Source organism: Theropithecus gelada, chromosome 3 (genome assembly GCF_003255815.1).
Source record: "Theropithecus gelada isolate Dixy chromosome 3, Tgel_1.0, whole genome shotgun sequence".
Taxonomy (NCBI): Eukaryota; Metazoa; Chordata; class Mammalia; order Primates; family Cercopithecidae; genus Theropithecus; species Theropithecus gelada.
Window position 1 is genome coordinate 40,700,540 of NC_037670.1, and position 22,705 is coordinate 40,723,244.

The window sequence follows — 22,705 nt, forward strand, 5'->3', positions numbered from 1 at the left end:
AAAATGTCCTTTAATTGGGCAGTATATCTTTTTATGATTAGACTGGGGTTATGAATTTGGGGAAGAAAGGACACAGAGATAAAGTATAATTCTCATCACATTATATCCAGGGCATATGTTCCAATATGATTTTTTTCCATCACAATTTCATCAGAATAATTTTATTAAACCAATTTTGAAAAAGCATGCCACAAAAGTATCAGAAGATATTTTCATACATACATATGACAAATAAATTCATATCTGGCATATATAAACTATGTCTTTAAAAAAAAGTAAAGAAAATCCTGAAAATACAGCTAAAATAGGCAAATGACTTGAACAATTTCTTCACAAAACAAGATACCCAAATCGCCAAAAAGAAATATAAAAATTGGATCAATGGTGCAAGGGAAATGCAGAGATAATATTTGAATCATGAAAATTTAATTTCAGTAGAGAGATAAAAAACATAGAAAGTATTTTTAAAAGTATATAACAAATAAAGAATTGATTTATTTAAGAGTTTTTTAACTAATACAATTTTCTAAGCCGTAGATTAAACTGTTGGGATACAGAATTGAATAAACTCTTTTCTCAGAAAGCTCAAGTAGACAAAATCATTGTTAGAAATTTAGTATTATTAGTGCTAAAATTGTGATAAATGTATATTCATGGTACCATGCAAATTCAAATAGGGTTCAAGTATTGAGAATAAATGTGTGGTCAAGGTAGCTTCTCAGAGAGGATAGCACCTCCATTATAGTTAATTAACGACTCTATGTTCTCGCTTTTTAACAGATTTATCTTTTAAAGGTAGGAAGTCTAATAACTCTCATTATTCACATCGCGTTTTAGAGATCTAAAACCTCCAACGATCTTGGATATCGTGATGATACATATATGTGCCTCTGCCATTGTAGACATGTCCATGCTTAATTCTTTCCTGTCATGATGCTAATTCAAAGGAATATGGAAGAGAAAATTAGAGAAAGAATAAAACTTCAGCTTCTATTGTTCCAGGGATATTCTAAAAAGATGGGATCTAAAAAGAGGTAGCTATGGCTTAATATTCTCAAACATGATTGGATAATTGGTACATTCCTCCATTCTTGGATAGAACATAACATATCTTTATCTTGACTCATTCTTGAAGAAAAGATTAATAAGGAAGTTGTTAACTTACGAGATTTAATTTTCAAGTCAGTATCGAGATGTGAGTATTATTGCCCACTGGAGAATCTCAATATGAATTAATATTGACTTTGATCGTTTGGCTGAGATTGCTTTTCTTAGATTTTTCTGATGTAAAGTGCACCCACTCTTTACTCTTTTATATTGTACTTTTTGGAATGAACTCATTATTTTCATGTCAAAATTGAGAAGTGGAGAGGTTAGTTCAACTTTCTTTTATGGAAGAGTGTCTACATAAATTATTTTGAAATATTTATGAATGATTTGTCTTACCCTATGCTATTCTACTCCTTTGTATTTTATTCTGTTTATATTTCTTCTTAGTTTTCAATTTATCCAGTGGTTTAGTATTCCATAAATGCCAACTAGAATACATTTGTTGATAGTGCCATTCAGATCAATTATATATTTGCTGATATTGTATTTCCTTACTATCAATTATGAAAGAATATTTAAGACATCAATAATAGAGGATTTTGATTGCTTCTACTTGGGTTCTATCAGTTTTTTTTTCCACATTCATATTTATCTTCTTTGCTAAATGCTTACAAAATTAGGATTATTTTTGACTTGCAGAGTTGACCATTGTTTTATGTATACAATGCCCCTCTTTATCCTTGATAAGTTTTCTTGTTATTAAATTGGCTTTTTCTGTATGGTTTTCTTCTACTAACATCAGCATGGCATATTTTTCTCCAATTATTTATTTCAAATCTATTACATGCTCTATATTTAAAGTGAATTTCATTCATATAACATAAAGTTAAATCTTGTTCTTTTATTCACTCTGACAATCTCTGTCTTTAAAATGGTACATTTAGAACATTGATATTTAAAGTGATGATTGATACTGTTGGATTAATATACAGTATTCTTTCTATTTGTTAAATTTGTAATTTATTATAAATTTCTCTTCTTTTTATGCCTTCTCTATAATTGAGTGTTTTATATTCTCATTTTATTTTTGCATACTAATTAGGCATCTTTCTAAAACATTATAAGTACTTGCCTTATAGTTTACAATTGCGTTGCAATCAGCCTTCAAAAAATACCACACCACATTATGTATCGTGCACATAACTTATCAAACTATATTCTTAATTCCTCCTTCCCATGCCTTATAAAATAATTGACATTATTTTCATTTATCTTTATTCTACAATCAACCATTATATTGTTACTGGTATTACTTTAAATGATCCATTATTTTAGATAAATTAAGAATGAGAAAACGTATTTTCCTTTATTCCTTCTTTGATGCTCTTCCTTTCATTATGTAGATATGTCTCTAACCTGTAATATTTTTCTCTTGCCAAAAAGAAATATTTTACATATCTTGAGGAGTAAGTGCTACCAATAAATTTTCTCAATATTTTACTTGTCTGAGTATATCTTTATTCTCCTTCACTTTTGAAGGTCAATTTCTCTGAATATATAATTCTAGTTGGGGAATTTCTCACAGAATATTCCACTGTAATTCTTTTTCTTTTTTCTATCAAGCTAAAAGAAATGAAAATCTTAGTTACTTCACTCTCACTCACAAACATACACTGGCTTGGTTCAACATTTCTTTTTGCCTTTGATTTCCACAATTGAAATATGATAGGCCTAGTTTTCAAATTCTTTTGTTTTTTGTTTTAGTTATTATTGTTGTTGTTTTGGTGTTTAATTGGCGTGGCATTCTCTGCACTTCAAGAATCTCTGCTTTGTTGTCTGTCATTACTTCTGGAAAGTTTCCAGCCATTATTGCTTCAAATATTTCTTTTTGTCCATTATCCCTTTCATCTATTTCTGGCACCTTAGAAATGCATACTTTTTACATTTTGATATTACCCTTTAAATCTTAGAAGCTCTATTTTTTCTATTAATATTTTTCTTTACATTCAGTTCTGGAAGTAAATCTCTTCAGGATTTCCCCAAAAAACAGACTAATAAGATTTGGGTATGTTTAGACCATTGATATTTAAAGTGATGATTGATACAGTTGGATTAATATACAGTATTCTTTCTATTTGTTAAATTTATAATTTATTATAAATTTCTCTTCTTTTTATGCCTTCTCTATAATTGACAGATCGACAGATCTACCTACCTACCTACTTACCTACCTACCTCTCTATCTATTCTGAGAGATATTTGAGATTTATTTTAAATAATTGACTGATGCTATTGTGAGGAATGGAATGTCTGTTATCTACATGGCAGGCAGCAGGCAGGACATTTAGACAGGAGTTGATATTGTAGTTTTGACTGCCAAATTAATAAGGCAGATAACAGGCAAGAAATTCAGGCAGGATTTCCATGGTACAGTCTTGAGGACAGATTTTTTTCCGCTCCCAGGAAGTCAGTTTTTGCTCATAAGGCCTTCAACTGAGGAGATAAGCCCTGTCTCTCTCAGCAATATCAAGAATAATCTCCTAAATAAAAAAGTCAACTAACTGTAGATGTTAATCACGTCTACAATATACCTTCAAAGCCGTATCTACATTAATGTTTGATCAAACATCTAGGTGCTGTAGCCTAGTTAAAGTAGTTGATAGATAAAATGTTTTTGATTTCTAGCATTTTCTTAAAGTATTTCTTAGACTCTCTATCTCTTCTTGCATTATCAACCTGTTTTCATGTTCTCTTCTTTTAATAATAAAGTAAGTAATATATCAATCATAATTACGTTAAATTTTCTACCTGATAAAGCAAATATTTGTTTTATATCTGAGTCTTGTTTTGATGATTGACTTCTTCAGACTATTTTGTTTTATTTTGCCTTTTGGTGTGTTTTCTATTTTGTTGTTACTGTTGTTGCTGTTGAAATCCAGAATTCACTCATTGCATAATAAGAAGTGAATAAATAGCTGTCCAGTTAAAGTTTTGCATTAATATGATTAAAATTTGACCTTTGTTAGTACTTGCACTAGCTATAGGTGCCAATGGCTTCAAATTTCCCCATTGTCCTTGTTCTTGCCTTTACTCTTCACTTCCAGCTTCACTTAGTAGATCTCCTTAGAGAAAGTTTTTGTCTGAAGTAATTTGCCATATGTACTATTATATTGTAACCCTGTTGATACGTTGGTAAAGTGTGAGAGAAATTTTTCAACTCAATCTCTTTTATTGGGCCTGTGTCCCTGGCTTGTGACATTCACCAGTGTTTCTTCTAGTATAAGTTTTTGTTTTCCTTTTCTTTAGGCAAACAGCAAAACCAGAAGGAACTGGAATAAAATGAAAATGTCTCATTTCTGGGAAAAGGCTCTAGTAAAGTCCAGCCTCTGGCAGATGGAATTTGCCATGGAGAAGGTGCTAGACAACACTCAAAAGTATTACTCTTCCCTGCTTCATGCCAGAGCTGCAGAGGAATTTTTGCTCGGGAAGGGGAACATCACACACCAGGGCCTATCATGGGGAGAGGGGAGGGGGGAGGGATTGCATTGGGAGTTATACCTGATGTAAATGACGAGTTGATGGGTGCTGACGAGTTGATGGGTGCAGCACAGCAACATGGCACAAGTATACATATGTAACAAACCTGCACGTTATGCACATGTACCCTAGAACTTAAAGTATAATAATAATATAAAATAAATTAAAAAAAAAATCTTCACGAGGAAAACTTGATGAGACCTCTGGAGTCAAAATTCCACAAAACTGTTGGGGTTGTCTAAAAATACAACCCTCAGGACAATATTAATCTTAATCAATTGTCCTCTCAGCTTCCAATAACCCATAAAAATTCCCGTTTAACTGTTCCTACCTGTTCACGGCTCATGACTTCTTTTCTTGGAAAGAATTTTGGGCTGTGATTCTCTGGATTTACCCATTTTCTGCAGTTTGGAGTGGTTGTTTGCCCTGTGACCTCTATTCCCTGAAGGGTCCAAGTGAAAACATTAATTTTCATTTGTTCTGCTTTTATTTGTTGTAAGGACTTTCTTACAACCCTGGAAAATTGTGATTTCCATGCTATTTACATGCTGGAACTAAAACCTGAAGTTCATTGCTTACGGTTATAAGCCAACCTAAGCTCCACTAATACTATTAAATGTCTTTTCAACTTTCTTCTTAATAAACAAATGTATGTATTACTTTCAACGATTATATAAGTGAGTTACTGACAGTGTTTATGATTAATTTATCCAATATTCTAATATCTTCCAAATTTCGATGTTTTTCTGTTATACATTTTATTATATCCTTAGTGTCATTTCTCTTATAATTAATGTGTAATTTCAGAATTACATATTCTAAATATGCAAATTCTTCAAGAATATTATTTACAATTGGCAACATTCATGGCAAACCAAATGCGATAATGGAATGTTAAGACATTGCATTGTTATAGAATAAAATATGGATTGAGCCTTATGAGAATCTAATTCTTAGTTGTTTTTCACTAATTAACTGAATGACCTTAATAAGAAGTGTCAGCTGCTCTGCAGACTGTTTATTTGACCCCTTATGTAAATTATCTCCAAATGACCTCTTGTATATTTTGTAAATTGTCAAAGTCTAACAGACACCATATTTAGCCATCAGAAAATAGTATTTTAATAACTTTCTTTTTATTTTCAGTCTGCCTTTAGAAAGCTTTCAGCCAAATATTTATGTCTTTTTTATTTATTTATTTATTTTTATATTTTTAGAGACAGAGTTTTCTCTTGTTGCCCTGGCTGGAGTACAATGACGTGATCTTGACTCTCTGCAACCTCTGCCTCCCAGGTTCCAGCGATTCTCCTGCCTCAGCCTCCTGAGCAGCTGGGATTACAGGCACCCACCACCACGCCCAGCTAATCTCTTGTGGTTTTAGTAGAGACAGGGTTTCACTATGTTGGCCAGGCTGGTCTCGAACTCCTAAAGTCAGCTGATTCACCCGCCTTGGCCTCCCAAAGTGCTGGGATTACAGGCGTAAGCCATTGCACCCGGCCCATGTTTATCTAATTTTTATAGAGATTTTAACAATATCTTAAACTCATTTTCATTTAAATTCTCTACTTTTAGATTGAATGAATTTCTTAAATGTTAATGTTAAAAATTATCTTAAAACAACGTTCCCTTTCTGATTCAAAGAATTTTTTTCAGAAGGTGTAGTAACTCTTTCTTAACTTGAACACAGTTCCTCCTTATCTAGCTACAATTTTTCTTACCCAACTACATGAGAAACTCCAATAAGTAAAACGTCTCTCAGTTTGTGCATATTTGTTTGTCTGTGCCATATTATTTATCACCTAGAATGATCACTGCTGGTAACATATTTTTGAATAAATTTAGTTTATAATTGCATATGTTGCTTTCCAGTTCAGCAATTTTAAAACATTCTTTTCTCAGGAATTATAGATATATAGATTTTATATATAAAAAATTTTCAGCTTCTTCAAATATATTTTTGGAATTTGAGTTATAAATATCAATATATATTATAAGTTAAAGCTGTGAAATTTAAGAATTATTTATTATTTATTTAAAATAACAGAAATAAATTCGTTGCATATTAACAAAAATTGCACAATTTTATAAAAATAGCTATATTTTCAAAACAGAATAAAATTTAAATAATTATATTGCTTTACATTTTTACAAATTAATGCAATGTCCAAATGCAAGAAAAGATGAGGATTATCATATCTGCTTTTTTACTTAATTTATTGTGATATCACATGTCTATAAAGCCTTTGAAAATGTTCACTGTATGCTCATGAGGAAAACAAAAGAGTGGAAAGAGCAAATAATGTCATAAGATTATAATTAATGTGGTTTTGAGTCCATGGGCTTCCAAAAGTGTATTGAAAACCTGCTGGGCTCTTTGGTCGTATTTTGACAACCTGTTCTCTAGATAGTGAATATATATCGTAGAGGCAATTTGATTATATTTATATGAGATTTCTAAGTATACACAGCATCTTTTACCTTAAGAACGTCATATATATATATATATATATAAAATCATAACTAACCAAGTATGTAATTCTAACTCACATGAACTTTCAACTTAAATGTAACTGGAATTTGTATTAATTCTTAGAGTTATTAACAGATAAACATGAAGAAATAAACCAGATATTATTTGTGGGTTATGACTTCATAAAAATAATGATTGATTACCAGTTATACTCCACAAACTAAAGGGTGTCAATTCTATTATGCCGTTTAACTAATAGTCTTCTATTAATTAGGTGATGTTTTCATAATTCATTCTGAGATTTTTCACACAATTGTGAGTTTGGTGACTTTGCTTTTTTATCTAGGAATTTTATTTGAAAAACAATGACACATAGTACATTATTTTGGTTATGCAATTAACCTTACTATTTAATGCAATAATTTCTGCATTTAGGCTCTTACTAGAAACATAGGAAATTAAAACAAGGAAGACAAAGGATGGTAGAAAAATAATATTGACAATGTTCACTCATGTGAAAGAAATCTTCAATGGCTATTCATAAAGTTGGCTATGGTATTTTTCACTACCATTGGATTAAAATAATGCCAGTGACCATATCCCGTGATGGCATTGTTTCATATCTTTTTCTAATAATATTCTCCTTCCAAGCCATAACCAAATTTGAGCTGTAAAGAATTTAAGGAAGAAAGTAGATAAAAATGAAATTTAAGTAGTATTCTGTACGCTAAAACAATCACCAAGTATAAATAAGAAGAAAGTAGTAAACTCCCACGACATTAAGGGAAGATAAAAAAAACCCCGTAGGTACCCAGGAAAAAAGAAAGAAAAAAGATTACAAAATAAAGTGTATCATACTTGCCATAAACAAAAACAAATTTTAAAAAATACAATTCCTCCTATATTTAGTTTGTTGAGTGTTTTAATTATGAAATTGTGGTGAATTTTGTCAAATGCTTCTTTCTATGTCTATTGAGATGATCAAGTGATTTTATTCTTCACTCTGTAGATGTGATATATAACATTAGTTGATTTGTATATGTTGAACCATCTTTGTCACTTGATCATGGTGAATGGTGCTTTTAACATGCTGTTGAATTCAATTTGCCTGTATTTTATTGAGGATGTTGAAACTATGTTCATCAGGAAGATGGTCTTTTAATTTCCATCTCTCATAGTCTATTTTCTGACTTCAGTATCAAGAAAATGCAACCCTTGTAAGATGAATTTGGAAATATTTGTTATTAGAAGAGTGAAAAAGATTGGTATTAATCGTTATTTAAATGTTTGGTAGAATCCACAGTGAAGCCATAGAGTCCTGAAATTTCTTTTGTTGAAAAGGTTTTTATTGCTGATTATTTTTTCTTACTCTTTTATGGTCTATCTTATCTATCTTTATGATTTTCTATCTTTGTGATTCAGTCTTGATATGTTGTATGTTTCCTAGGAACTCATCCGATTATTGTAGGTTTTCCAATTTGTTGGCATATAATTATTCATAAAAGTTTCTTCTTATTATTATTTATTATTTCCCTGGCATCAGTTGTCATTCTGTCGTGAAGATTTTTCACCTTCATGCATGCTTTCTCGCTCTCTTCCTCGTGCTGCCATTTAAGACGTGCCTTGCTTTCCCTTTGTCTTCTGCCATGATTGTAAGTTTCCAGAGGCCTCCCCAGCCATGCAGAACTGTGAGTCAATTAAACCTCCTTTTTTCTTCTAAATTACCCAGTCTCAGGTATGCTTTATAGTAGTGTGAGAATGAACTAATATAGAGAATTGATACCAAGGTAGTGGGATATTGCTATGATACCTGAGAATGTGAAAGCCACTTTGGAATGGGGTAACCGGCAGATGATGGAACAGTTTGGAGGACTCAGAAGAAGACAACAAAATAAGGAAAAGTTTGGAACTTCCTAGAGACTTGTTACGTGGTTTTGACCAAATTGCTGATAGTGATATGGACAACGAAGTCGAGACTGAGGTGGTCTCATGTGGGGGTCTGACCCACAGACCCTGATCCAATGACAGATGAATAATGTACACTGACACAGATATTTTGCCTGTCACACCAGCTAAGTGTCTGGGCCACTCACAGACACCAGGGAAGGGGCTGTAAAAAGTTGCAGCCATGGCCCTGATCGGCCAGCAAAGCTCACATTTATTCAGTATAGATTAAGTGAAAAAAGTCTTGAGTAAACACCACTAGAGGGTAATTGACATTGCCAACCATCCCAGTAGAGAGCAATTGTGCACCCATGGGTAATCAAAGGATGGTCTTAGGACCACATGATTAAACGAGATTTTAGATAAACTCCCTTACATTTCTTTGTTATTTACCCTTGCTATTAGCTCAAAGAGGATTAGGCTGCCTTCAGCCATATATTTTACTGAAGCTATGCAAAACTCCGGCCTTCCTAGAAGGTTTGTGACTATTTTACAATTTCTCCCACCATTCTGACTGAACCCCTAGAGTCTCCGTTCAGGTGAGGAACTTATTGGGAACTGGAGCAAAGGTCACCCTTGCTATGCTTTAGCAGAGACTGGTGGCATTTTGCCCCTACCTTAGAGAGCTGTAGAACTTTGAACTTGAGAGAGATGGCTTAGGGTATCTGGTAAAAGAAAATTTAAGCAGAAAAGCATTTAAGAGGTGATTTGGCTTTTCCTGAAATCATACAGTTATATGTGTTCACAAAAAGATTATTTTAAATTGGAACTTATGTTTAAAAGGGAAGCAGAGCATTAAAATTTGGAAAATTTGCAGCCTGACCATGAGGTAGAAAGGGAAAATCCATTTTCTGGGAATAAATTCAAGCCAGCTGCAGAAATTTCCATAAGTCACAAGGAGTTGAATGTTAACAGCCAAGACAATGGGGAAAATGTTTCCAGAGCTTGTCAGAGGCTTAGGGTCCTGCTGCTCTATATAATCTTTGGACGTGGTGCCCCTGCATCCCAGCCTCTCTGGCTCCAGCATGGCTAAAAGTTGCCAAGATACAGCTCTAGCCATTGCTGTAGAGAGTGCAAGCCCCAAGTTTTGGTGGCCTCCACATGCTGTTGGACCTGCGGGTGCACAATAGACAAGAATTGAGCTTTGGGAACCTCTGCCTGGATTTAAAAGGATATATGAAAATGCCTGGATGTCCACCCAGAAGTCTGCTGCAGGGCTGGAGGCCTCATGGAGAACCTCAGCTAGGACAATGCAAAGGAGAAATGTGGGGTTGGAGCCCCCACTGAAGCACTGACTAGTGGAACTGTGGGAATTGGGCCACGGTCCTCTAGATCCCGCCCAGAATGATGGATTCATCGACAGCTTGGAAGGCACTCAATGCTAGCCCGTGAAAACAACTGTAGAGGCTGTACCTGCAAAATCAGATGTAAGGCATATCTAGTGAAGATGAATTCTTTTTTATTTTATTTTTGTTTTATTTGGAACGTCCTCATCTTTTCATTTTTTGATGAATAAGTTTTTCCATGTTAATGAGTTGAAAGTCTTAGTACTGTTAGATGTCCATACTACCTAAAGTGATCTAAAGACCCAGTGTAATCTCTACCCAAATCTTGATTTTTTAATGTAGATGGAGAAAAAATTCCAAAATTTATATGAAACTACAAAAGACCAAGAATAGCCAAAGCAATCTTGAGAAAGAAGAACAAAGCAGAAAGCATTACATTTTCTTATTAAATTATATTATAAAGTTACAACAATTAAAACAGTATTGTACTGGCCTTGACATCAGAATAATAAGCCAATTAAACAAAATAGCACAGAAATAAACCCACATATACTTGGTCAAATAATTTTAGCACAGGTGCTAAAAATACACAATGGAAAAATTGTTGGTGTCTTAAAAGTTGATACTGCATATTCACATAGAAGAAAATGAAATTGGAATCTTATCTTACACCATACACAAAAATAAACTCAAAATGTATTAAATAATTAAGGATAAGACCTGTAACTGTAAAACTTTTAGATGATTTATTGGATATTACACCAAAGGGACAAGCAACAAAAGCAAAAATGCATTCTTCTTTCTCAAGAATTATAATTATAATGTAATTCTGATTTCAAGGATACCTGGGACTAAAACAAACTAAAAACACTTTCTACTCAGGCAAGAAAACCATCAAAAGAGTGAAAAGGTAAAATATGGAATGGGAGAAATATTTGCAAATCATACATCTGGTAAGGGGTTAACATCCAAAATACATAAGAAATTCCTACAACTCAATAGTAAGTAAAAAACAATTTGATATAAAAATGGATAAAAGATCTGGATGAATCTTTACCCAAAAAAGACACACAAATGACCAACAGGTATAAGAAAATGTGCTCATCATTATTAATTTTCAGGGACATGAAAATTTCACCCCTGTTATAATGGCTATTTTTTAAAAAACAAGAATAGCAAATGTTGAAGGATGTGGAGAAAGGGAAATTTGTACGCTACTGGTGCAAATGTAAAATAGTGCAACCATTATGTAAAACAGTATGAAAGTAACTAAAAGAAAATAAAATAAAATTTCCATTTGATTCAGCAATCCCACTTCAGAGCGTAGATCCGAAAGAATTAAAATCAGGATCTCCGATTCCTCAAGGATCTAGAACCAGAAATACCATTTGACCCAGCAATCCCATTACTGGGTATATATCCAAAGGATTATAAATCATTCTGCTATAAAGATACATGCACACGTATGTTTACTGCAGCACTATTTACAATAGCAAAGACTTGGAAACAACCCAAATGCCCATCAATGATAGACTAGATAAAGAAAATGTGGCACATATACACCATGAAATATTATGCAGCCATAAAAAAAGAATGAGTTCATATCCTTTGCAGGGACATGGATGAAGCTAGAAACCATCATTCTCAGCAAACTAACCCAGGAACAGAAAACCAAACACCGCATGTTCTCACTCATAAGTGGGAGTCGAACAATGAGAGCACATGGACACAGGAGGGGAACATCACACACTGGGGCCTGTTGCGGGTTGGGGGTAAGGGGAAGGATAGCATTAGGAGAAACACCTAATGCATGTAGGGCTTAAAACCTAGATGACAGGTTGGTGGGTGCAGCAAACCACCATGGCACATGTATACCTGTATAACAAACCTGCATGTTCTGCACCTGTATCCCAGAACTTAAAGTATAATTTAAAAAAAAAAATCAGGATTTCAAAACGAAATCTGAATTCTCCTGTCTATTGCAGCAGTATTCACAGTAGTCAAAATATGAAAACAACTAAACTTCCATTGACATACAAATGGATGGAAAAAATGTGGTATACATTTACAATGGAAAGTTATTTAGTCTTTAAAAGGAATGTAATTTTGCCATACTTGATAGTGTGAATAATGTCCTTTATGCTAAGTGAAATAAGCTAATACAGTAGGACAAATACTTCATGATTCCACCTATGTAAGTGATATACCTTGGCTCTGTGTCCTCACTCAACTCTCACCTTGAATTGTATTCCCCAAAACCCTCACATGTCAAGAGTGGGACCAGGTGGATGTAATTGAATCATGGGGTGGTTTCCCTGATGCTGTACTCATGACAATGAGTGCGTCTCACAAGATCAGATTGTTTTATAAGCATCTGGACTTTTCCCTGCTCTCACTTCTCCTTCCTGCTGGCTTGTGAAGAAGGTGCATTGTTTCCCTTTCCCCTTCCACCATAATTGTAAGTGTCCTGAGACTTCCTCAGCCATGCAGAACTGTGAGTCACCTGTGAGTTACCTGTTTCTTCTGCAAGTTATCAGTGACTCGTTTAGCCTAAATATTTCCTGCAACAACTATTATGTTATCTGTGAAATCTTTTAAAATGGGCAACAATAAGACTTTGAGGCTAATGTAAAAGGAAATTAGTAAAATAAACCATTATTCCCCTATGAAGAAATGTAAATCAGTCATATAGTCTAATAACTATTAATTTTAAGGATTAATATTTTTATTTTCAATTTCCATATTGATTAGTAGAAATCAAACAATACTAATTTTAGGCTTTTAAAGATGAAAACATTAATTAACTAAACATAATCAACTTGTATAATCCTGGAAATACTTATAAATATTTAATATAATAAGTCATGGAAAATAACCTAAAGATAATTTTAAATTCAAATAAATGATTTTTCAAAGCTTAATTTAGCACATAAGTGAACCATTTAAATCGGACATCACAGAATTTTGAAACAACAAATTATACAATACCTGTCAATATATCAGAGAAAAATAATATTTTAGGATTAAAAGTTTTGCTTATTAAATGTAACATTGGGGCTAGGCATGGTGGCTAGTGCCTCCTGTAATCTCAGTACTTTGAGAAGCCAAGGTGAGTAGATTACTCGAGACCTGGAGACTAGCCTGGGAAGCATAGCAAAACCCTGTCTCTACAAATAAATACAAAAACTAGCCTGGCATGGTGATGTATGCCTGTAGTCCCAGCTACTCAGAAGGCTGAGGCAGGAGGATTGCTTAAACTCGGGAAGTTGAGACTGCAGTGAGCTGAGATCATGCCACTGAGCTCCAGCTTGAATAATAGAGAAAAAAAATCCTATCTTAAAAAACAGAATTGAAAAAAACAACAAATGCATGAAATTTTAGACCACATATTTTAAAGTATATTTTGAATGAAAAATATTGAAAACATTAAATTATGATAAAAATATATGATCAAAATAACTTTGAGTTATCTATTATATGTAATAAAAAAGATAGACAAAATACATTATTGAAACTTTTTAGTTTGCTGTAGAATGTATCAACAGTGTAAAGCCAGAGTTAGTAGCAATGTTATGTGAGACTTTAGCATTTATTACATCAAATATATATATAAAAATACTACAACAGTTTGAAAAACTGAAATGGGAATATGTTGTCAAACATTGAACATTCAGATAGATATTATGAAATCTAGGACAATACCTAACTTTAAAGGATATATAAATAATACTTCAATCATGAAGATAATAAACTTAAAAATATTCAATCCAAAGTATGCAGACAAGAGGACAAAAATTAAATAAACAGAAAACAGATAGCCAAATCATAGATTTTTATTCAATATATCAATAACTACAATAAATTTAAATTGTCTAACCACATCCATTGAAAGCCAGAGAAGTCGTACTTAAAAATAAAATCATTTATGTGCTTAATTTAAAAGATGTGCAAGGCAAATAGTGATCAAAATATATGTTGACATCAGAAAAAGTACACTTCAGAATATCAAAGATAATAAAGAAAAATAACATTTCATAATAATAAATTATTTTACTGAATAAATACAATTCTAAATGTATATGCACCTAATAACTGACCAAAAAATATAAAACAAAATTAAAAGAAAAGTAATCAAATGTATAACTATTGTTAGAAACTTCAATATTCTGTTCTTAGTATTTTTAAAAATAAGTAGAATTGGCAGGGCGCGGTGGCTCACGCCTGTAATCCCAGCACTCTGGGAGACCGAGACAGGCGGATCACGAGGTCAGGAGATCTAGACCACCCTGGCGAAAACGGTGAAACCCCGTCTCTACTAAAAATACAAAAAAAAAAAAAAAAAAAAAATAGCCGGGTGTAGTGGAGGGCACCTGTAGTCCCAACTTCTAGGGAGGCTGAGGCAGGAGAATGGCATGAACACGGGAGGCCGTGGAGCTTGCAGTGAGCAGAGATCGTGCCACTGCACTCCAGCCTGGACGACAGAGTCTCAAAAAAAAAAAAAAAAAAAAAAAAAGTAGAATATGAAAAACTATATAGTATACCTTAAAAACACCATAAACCAAAATGACAAAGTTGAAAATTAGAGAACACTCCAAACTAACAACAGCAAAATGCATCAATTAATTCAAAACATTTAAAGAGTATACCATATTCCAGGCTTTAAAAAAAAATTTAACGAGTTAAAAATAATTAAAAGTATCCAAAATATGTTACTGTGCTATTACTGAATTGCACTAGAAATCAAAATAGACATTACTAATTATTATTAATTGAATAAAAGAAAAAGGAATATAACAAAATGTATTGCTTTGAACTTAAAGAAAATTTTGCTGCATGCAATTGTTTTATTAAAAAAGGAAGAGAAAACTCACATTCATGACCTAAGCTTCTATCTTATGAAATTAGAAAACACAAAGCAAAATAAATCCAAAAGAAGCAAAAAGTAAGAAATAATGGAGATAACATAAAAAAATCAATGAAATTGAAAACAGACAATAAAAAGATATTTTTAAAAATTCACTCTTTATGAGCATCAATAAAATTGATTACTTTCTAACCACATTGATGCATAAAGTGAGATAGAAGATGCAAATGAGCAACATTAACAATGAAACTGGATCATCACTACAGATTCTGCTTATTTTAAAAGATAATAAGAGAACATTTTGCTATAAAGTTGACCATTTAGATGAAAGAGATAAATTGCTTTAAACTAGCAAATATTACTGAAAACAACAGAAGATCTCTATATCTTTTTAAAAAACTTGAATATTTGTTAAATACATTTATACATGAGCACGCACACACACACCAGGCTGAAGTAGTTTAAATGGTAAATTCTACCATATATTGATATGGACATAGTACCAAATCCTACACAAACAACTTTTCTGGAAAATTGATAAGAAGTGAATACTCCCCCAAATTATTCTAAAGGACAGCATAGCCCTGATATATAAAGAAGATAATAACATTGCAAAAACAGATGGCTATATACCAAAATCTCTCATAAAAATGGGCAAACAATTTTTTAAAGAAATAGTTGAAATTTTAATTCAACAATATGTAAAATGGCAAATACAGACAGACAAGCGTGTTTCCCTTGGTGGTTGCAAAATAAATTCAACAACAAAAAATCAAACAATGTAACTAATCATATGAAAAGACCAACCAAGGATAACCACCTCATCAAAAATCTTATGTTGCTAAACATAAGATTTTACTTTACTTCATAAATTTTATAGAAAGACTAAATATAGTTTGGCCTATCAATGTGCATAAAAATTATGTTATGGAAAAACATCTTTCTAAAAATTATAAAATGTTTCTTCTCTACAAAACACCAACATGCAACAGACAGTTCAAAATTTGTTGCTTCCCAGGTTATCACTAGAAATTAAGGTTACTAAGAGTTAAACATTTGAATTAACATATATAATTTTATAAGCAAAGTATACAGAAGTGAACATATTTCTGATGAGAAAAATTATAAGGCATTAAAAAAGTGTCATTTAAAAAATGTTTGTCTAAATTCAGAGGCTAGTTGTTTCAAAAAGTAAAATTAAGGAAGGAAATACAAAGATAGAAAATAACCAGTAAGAAAGAGAGAGATGTAAAGAAAGTTATCAAAACATCTCATAGACACCATAAATATATACACCTACTGTGTATCCACAAACTTTTTTAAAAATAATTTTTAAAAATTTAAGGGAATTTTTTTTATAAAAAAGAACCTTGTGTGGTAAATTTTCTGTCCTGAAGTAAAATGGCTGGTTATTTAACAAAGAAGAAATATAGAACAAAACTAACAGTCTAAGCATATCATGGAAGGTTGGCATAAATCATGGAAAGTTTGTGAAGAATGAATTTATGAAAAACCTTAATTTTTTTGGTCATTTGCAGAAGCAGCAAATGACCAAATTTAATATCCATCTCTAATAAGAATATTCAGTAAACTAGAAATAAAATAATATATCCTTAAGCTTTTTAAACTCATCTAAGAAAATTCTAAGATAATATCATACTGAACAATGAAAGACTTAAGTGCTTTTCCTATAATATCAGGAACAAGATAGCAACGTCGATTCTATTTAATAACATTTTGAAGATCCTAGGACATACAAGAAGACCCCTCCCCACCCAAAGTCATACAGATTTAAATGGAAGTTATAAAAATATATATTTACTGACACCTGATTTTATATGTATAAATTTGAAAGATTCAAAATATGTACTAGAACTGAAAAATATGTTTAACAATTTCCTAGGAAAAAGGCCAATATAAAGTTCAATATGGTATCTATACAAAATGTAATTCCATTTCTACATAATTGCAACAATTAAATACTGAAAAGAAAGGTAAACACTAACACATATAATAGCACTGACAAAATAAGGTAATTAGTTGTAACTTTTACTATGTACGTTTAATATATTCATGCTAAAATCTGCAAAGCACTGATAAAAGAATTCAAGAAACACAAGTAGAGCTAAATACCGTATTCATGGATTGTAATGCGCAATGTTGTTAACTATCTTCATAATAATCTACACATTAGAAGAATTATAGTCAATGTCATTGCAGTAAATATAGATATGAATTTATATATATATTAAATAGTATCATTCGTATCTTGATATATTTGGTGAAAGGCAAAGAAATTAAAATGCCCAAAACAATTTTGTAAAAGAAGGCAAAAGTCTTCTTGAAGGGCATTAATACCTCCTATTCAGATCTACAACAGAGCTACATTATTCAAGGCAGATTTTTACTGGACAAAGTACAGGCATATAGTTAAATAGAACAAAATGGATAATCCAGAAATAGATATATATCAACAATTGATATTCAACAAACACACAAACACAACTTGACTAAGCAAATAAACATTTATGCAAATAAAACAACCTTAATCTCTATCTTGCGCTGTTTTTGAGTTTGAAAAGTGACTCACAAGAAAACATTAACCTAACCGCAAAACAAACTGAATAAATGTGTGTTTGTGTGTGTGTGTGTTTGTGTGGGGGTATCTAAAAAAGTGTAAACTCCTATCTTACATTATCTTTGAGTTACAAAAAGTAACTCTAAATGGGTTATTAAGTATAAAACCTAAATATATAAATCTTCTAAATGAAAATGTAGAAAAAATCTTTGTTACCTTAGATTAAGCAGTTTTGTTAGATATGACACCAAAAAACCAATTCATTAAAAAATAAATCAGACTTTACCAATATTAAGAAAATCTGATCTTCAAAGGAGACTGTTAAGGAAATAAAAGAGAAACTAAAAACTGGTAGAAGAAAAATGTAAATAAGAAATCTGACATTTTAAATGAGATCAAATATTTAAAAAGCACACTGCTCTTTATAATAATAAATTGAATAACTCAATTTTTAAAATGAGACAAAGATTTAAACACATATGTGACCATAAAAGAGGCACGGATACCAAGGAAACAAATTAGTCAATAGAAAAATGCAAATAAAGTCACAATGAGATTTAATAAATAATTAATTAATAAACATTTAATGCACAGACATTTAATAAATAATTTTTAAAAATAAAATAACCTAAAATATCAACAACCAGTGGAAGAGATAATATTCATATACATTGATGAATGAAATACAAAATATTATGTCCACTCTCAAAACTTGCAGGTTCTTATCAAGTTAGGAATTTACCCAAGTGAAATGGGACCCTATGTTGACATAGGGTGTCAAATACGTATGGTGAAGCAAATACGTATGGTGGCTTTATTTGTAATTGCCCAAACTGGAAACAACACAAATGCCCCTCAATTGGAAAATGAATAATTAAGAAACTAATAAAAGAGAAAAAAATTGACTGAATCTTAAATACATTATCAAAAGTTTTCTAAAAAGGTATACAAAAGAAAAATGAGAATTTGGGAGGTGATAAAAGAGCTCTGCCTTTCATCCTGTGTTTAGGACTGCTTCAAATTCCTAAAGATATAATTTGGTATATGTATCTTAGACCAGGCATCCACATCCTCTCCAGTCAAATGTATCTCGGTGTAGAATAACATATCAATATTCTTGGCTGTAAGAAGAAAATGTTCTATAAAATGTATCTCCTATTTAACAATATTTATGACTCCTTTAACAATCCAGTTACAATTACCTATTTACAAATAATTACAATAACAGTGACACTGGCACAACTTCCCATGAATTGCAATGATGAAAATTTTAGATATTCTTTTTTCTTTAAATACAGTACCTGTAAAATGTATTAGGAGTAAATCTACAAAAGCATCTAAATTTGGTATACTTAAATGAATCCTTACCTATTTCTAGCATTTTGCTAATTTGCAATGTATTAATTATCTACTTCTATGTAATAAATTACTCAGACATTTAGCAGATTAAAAAATGTGTATTTATTGTCTCAGAATTTTGCCCTTTCCCAAGGTTATTATTTAATTTATTCTCAAGTTGAATTAAGATATTTTCTGTTTCTGTTCTTCCGTTTGTTTTATTCATATGCATGTGTTATTCCTCACATTTAATTATTTCTCTTTACCCTTAAGTTCCCAAGAAATTACTTCCAAAATAAGCAAATACTGGAAGATAAATTGTTACAGTTGAAAAATTGTTATAGAAATCTAGTGATTACATTAGAATATTTTGCAAAACATTCTTTATTGAGAAAAGCATATCTGTAGCAGAACTAAACAAACAGTACACATACAGGATAAATTAATTTTAAGTATAAAGGACATGGCATTTTATGTGCACATTATCTTAATCAATTTGGATAAGTAAGTAACTATATAGGTTAATTCTTTATGATTATTACTTTTCTAGTTTAGGAATTCAAAGTATCATGTATACTTATGTGAAATATTCACTTTTGATTTATTTTTAATGCTTTTTTAAGTTATGTAAAGTACAAATGACTTAATTATGCATGGATAATTAGTTTATGTATTGTTGGGCCTTATAATATTCTACTTTAGAAGATACTGTATGTATGTGGAAAAAACACTTTAGATAAAATTTCATGTTAACATTTCTTATCCTATTTTTTAATGGAAATAAAAATGAAAGGTAAAATAAGGGAGTCAGTGACCTATAGTTAATATTCAATATTTTGAGAGCAGAAAAAAAAATGAACATAGATAGCATTGAGTAACCTCTTTATATTGGTAATAAAATAATACCTCAGGGTAGCACTCAGAATAACTCAAAATAATTCTAATATTGCATTATGCAAGGAACCAAAATTCTTACCTGAGAGCCTGACCTAAAAACCTATTTTTATAGCTAAATTCATATACTAATGTGTCATTTAAAATTTTGATAAAATAATAAGGCAAACCTGATATGTTCGTAAATATTAAATATTTTATTAAATTATTTTGTTATACATATTATAGTAATTCGACACTTCATTAACTTCCAGATTTGTTTTCTTTCAAAAAAATTTAAAAGGCTCTCTTGGGTCTTCTTTTCCATGTCTTTCTCTTGAGAATAACAAAACTAAGGTTCCTGGAAGTAGAATTACTGAGCAATTGGATAGGCATATGGTTCATTTACGAATAACTGTCAAACTCACTTCCAAATAATTTTTGATTTTTGACATTCCAATCAAGAATGCAAGAGACTTCCTGCTTCTGTACTTATCAAGTATAGATACTTATTTGATGTATCAGTCTTTTTTATTTTAACCATTCTATTTATTGTGTCATTTGTTGTCTTATTTGCATGCTTCAATTTCTTATTTTTTCCAATTGCTTGAGCTATTCTGCTTTCACTGAATTTTCGTATAAATTTAAGATGTAATTTTTCTGTTTATATATAGAAAAGAAAGATTGGCTGAAATTTTATTAGAATATGTCTAATCTATAGACAAATTTGGGGGAAAAGCGTTGTCTTAACATGATGTTTTTCAATCCAAGAACATGACGCATCTTTCAATTTTTCATCTTTAGATTGTTTTGTATATTTTGTATTTACAATTTTTATTATTTATATTTTAAAGTATATCTAAATACTTGAAATATGCTTATTGATGGTAGATGAAAATGAAATAAATTACTCATGTAGTTATATATGTATATATAGTTATATGTATCACTTTATATGTAATATATATGCATGTATGTATATATATAGATATATAATATAGATATATAAAGAAATGGGGCCAGAGAGACCAAAACAGAAAGAGACACATAGAAAGATAGAGGTTATATTTTATCCATAATTGTGCACTATTTTGGAACATTAAGAGAGGATAATTCAAATGCAAACTTAAAATGACATACACTAAAGTTATTAATCTATCGATCACAAATCTTTCTTAGTAAGTCTTTGACTATTCTGTTTAATAAATTTGTCATTTGATATTGGAAAGAGAAATATTAAAAAACCCAGATCCTACTCCAGAGGAACAATATTCCATTTTTTTTCTCAGTATGCATGTTTGTAAAACATTATTCTACAGTAATCATTGAAGAAATAAAGGATATATGCCATGTTTTATGCACTTTTCAATATCCACATAATATTTGTCTGAAAAATGGTAATGGGGTATGTTTGATCTTCTATCCATTTTCACTTGTACTAATATGTTAAAAAATATTGGTTTATATTTATGTTTATGTTTATTTATGTTTAACTTTTATTTGTAGTTCGGGAGTACATGTTATATAGGTAAACTCATGTCATGGATGTTTGTTGTACATTATTTAATCATCAAGAAACCAAGTCAAGTACCCAATAGTTATGTTTTCTGCTCCCTCCCACTTCCCATCGTCCACCCTCGAGTGTGCCCCAGTGTCTGCTATTCTCTTCTTTGGGTTCATAAGTTCTCATCATTTAACTCCCACTTATAAGTGGAAACATGCAGTATTTGGTTTTCCATTCCTGTGTTAGTTTGCTAAGGGTAATGACCTCTAGTTCCATCCACATTCCCATAAAAGACATGATCTTGTTCTTTTTTAAGGCTGTGTAGTATTCCATCATGTATATTTACATTTTCTTTATCCAATCTGTCCTTGATGGGCATTTAGGTTGATTCCATGTCTTTACTATTGTGAATAGCGCTGCAGTGAACATTCGTGTGCAAGTGTCTTTATGGTAGAATGATTTATATTCTTCTGGGTACATACCCAGTAATGGGATTGCTGGGCTAAATGGTAATTCTGTTTTTAGCTCTTTGAGGAATCACCATCATGTCTGTACTCTCTTCTTCGAAAGTGATGGTTGCTCTCATACAACTTTTAATTTACTTTTACAAGAGCTTCTTGATGATTTTCAATGTCTAAAGCTATTTGTTTATATAATCTTCCATTTCTGAAGATGGTCCAAGTACTCCATCCTTTTTTTGTTACCAATTGAATATTAGCAGTTGCTCTTCATGTAGTGATGTATTCTGTTGGTCTTATAAAACAAAATATCTTTCCTAGAGACAGTTATTGAAACCTCCATTAGAAAGACATTTTCATTTTCTGTCTGAGCAGATTAAAAAAAAACAAAACAAATAATTATCGAATTTAATACCATTGTTATTTGGTTCTTCTCTCATCTTAATTTGCAGTGTTATTCTGTTGCAATATTTTAACTCCTTGTTTTAGGCAATATATTGGGAAATTATGAGACAATAGAAAGGGACAAGATGCAATATTGTGTCATACCTATGAAAATTATCTTAAAATTTAGATCTGGGTTTGAATTTTTTGTATATGTTTCCAGTTGTAGGACCTTGGACAACATTTTAAATCTCTCTTAAAGTTTCAGTATCCACAATGTAGAGATACGAAAAGTACTAAGTTTATTACTTGGAGAATTATTGGAGGCAATAAATGTAAAATATTTAGCACATTGCTTACCAATAAATACTACTTTCTATTTTTATGTTTAGCTATTATTCAAAGAGACTATATCAAGG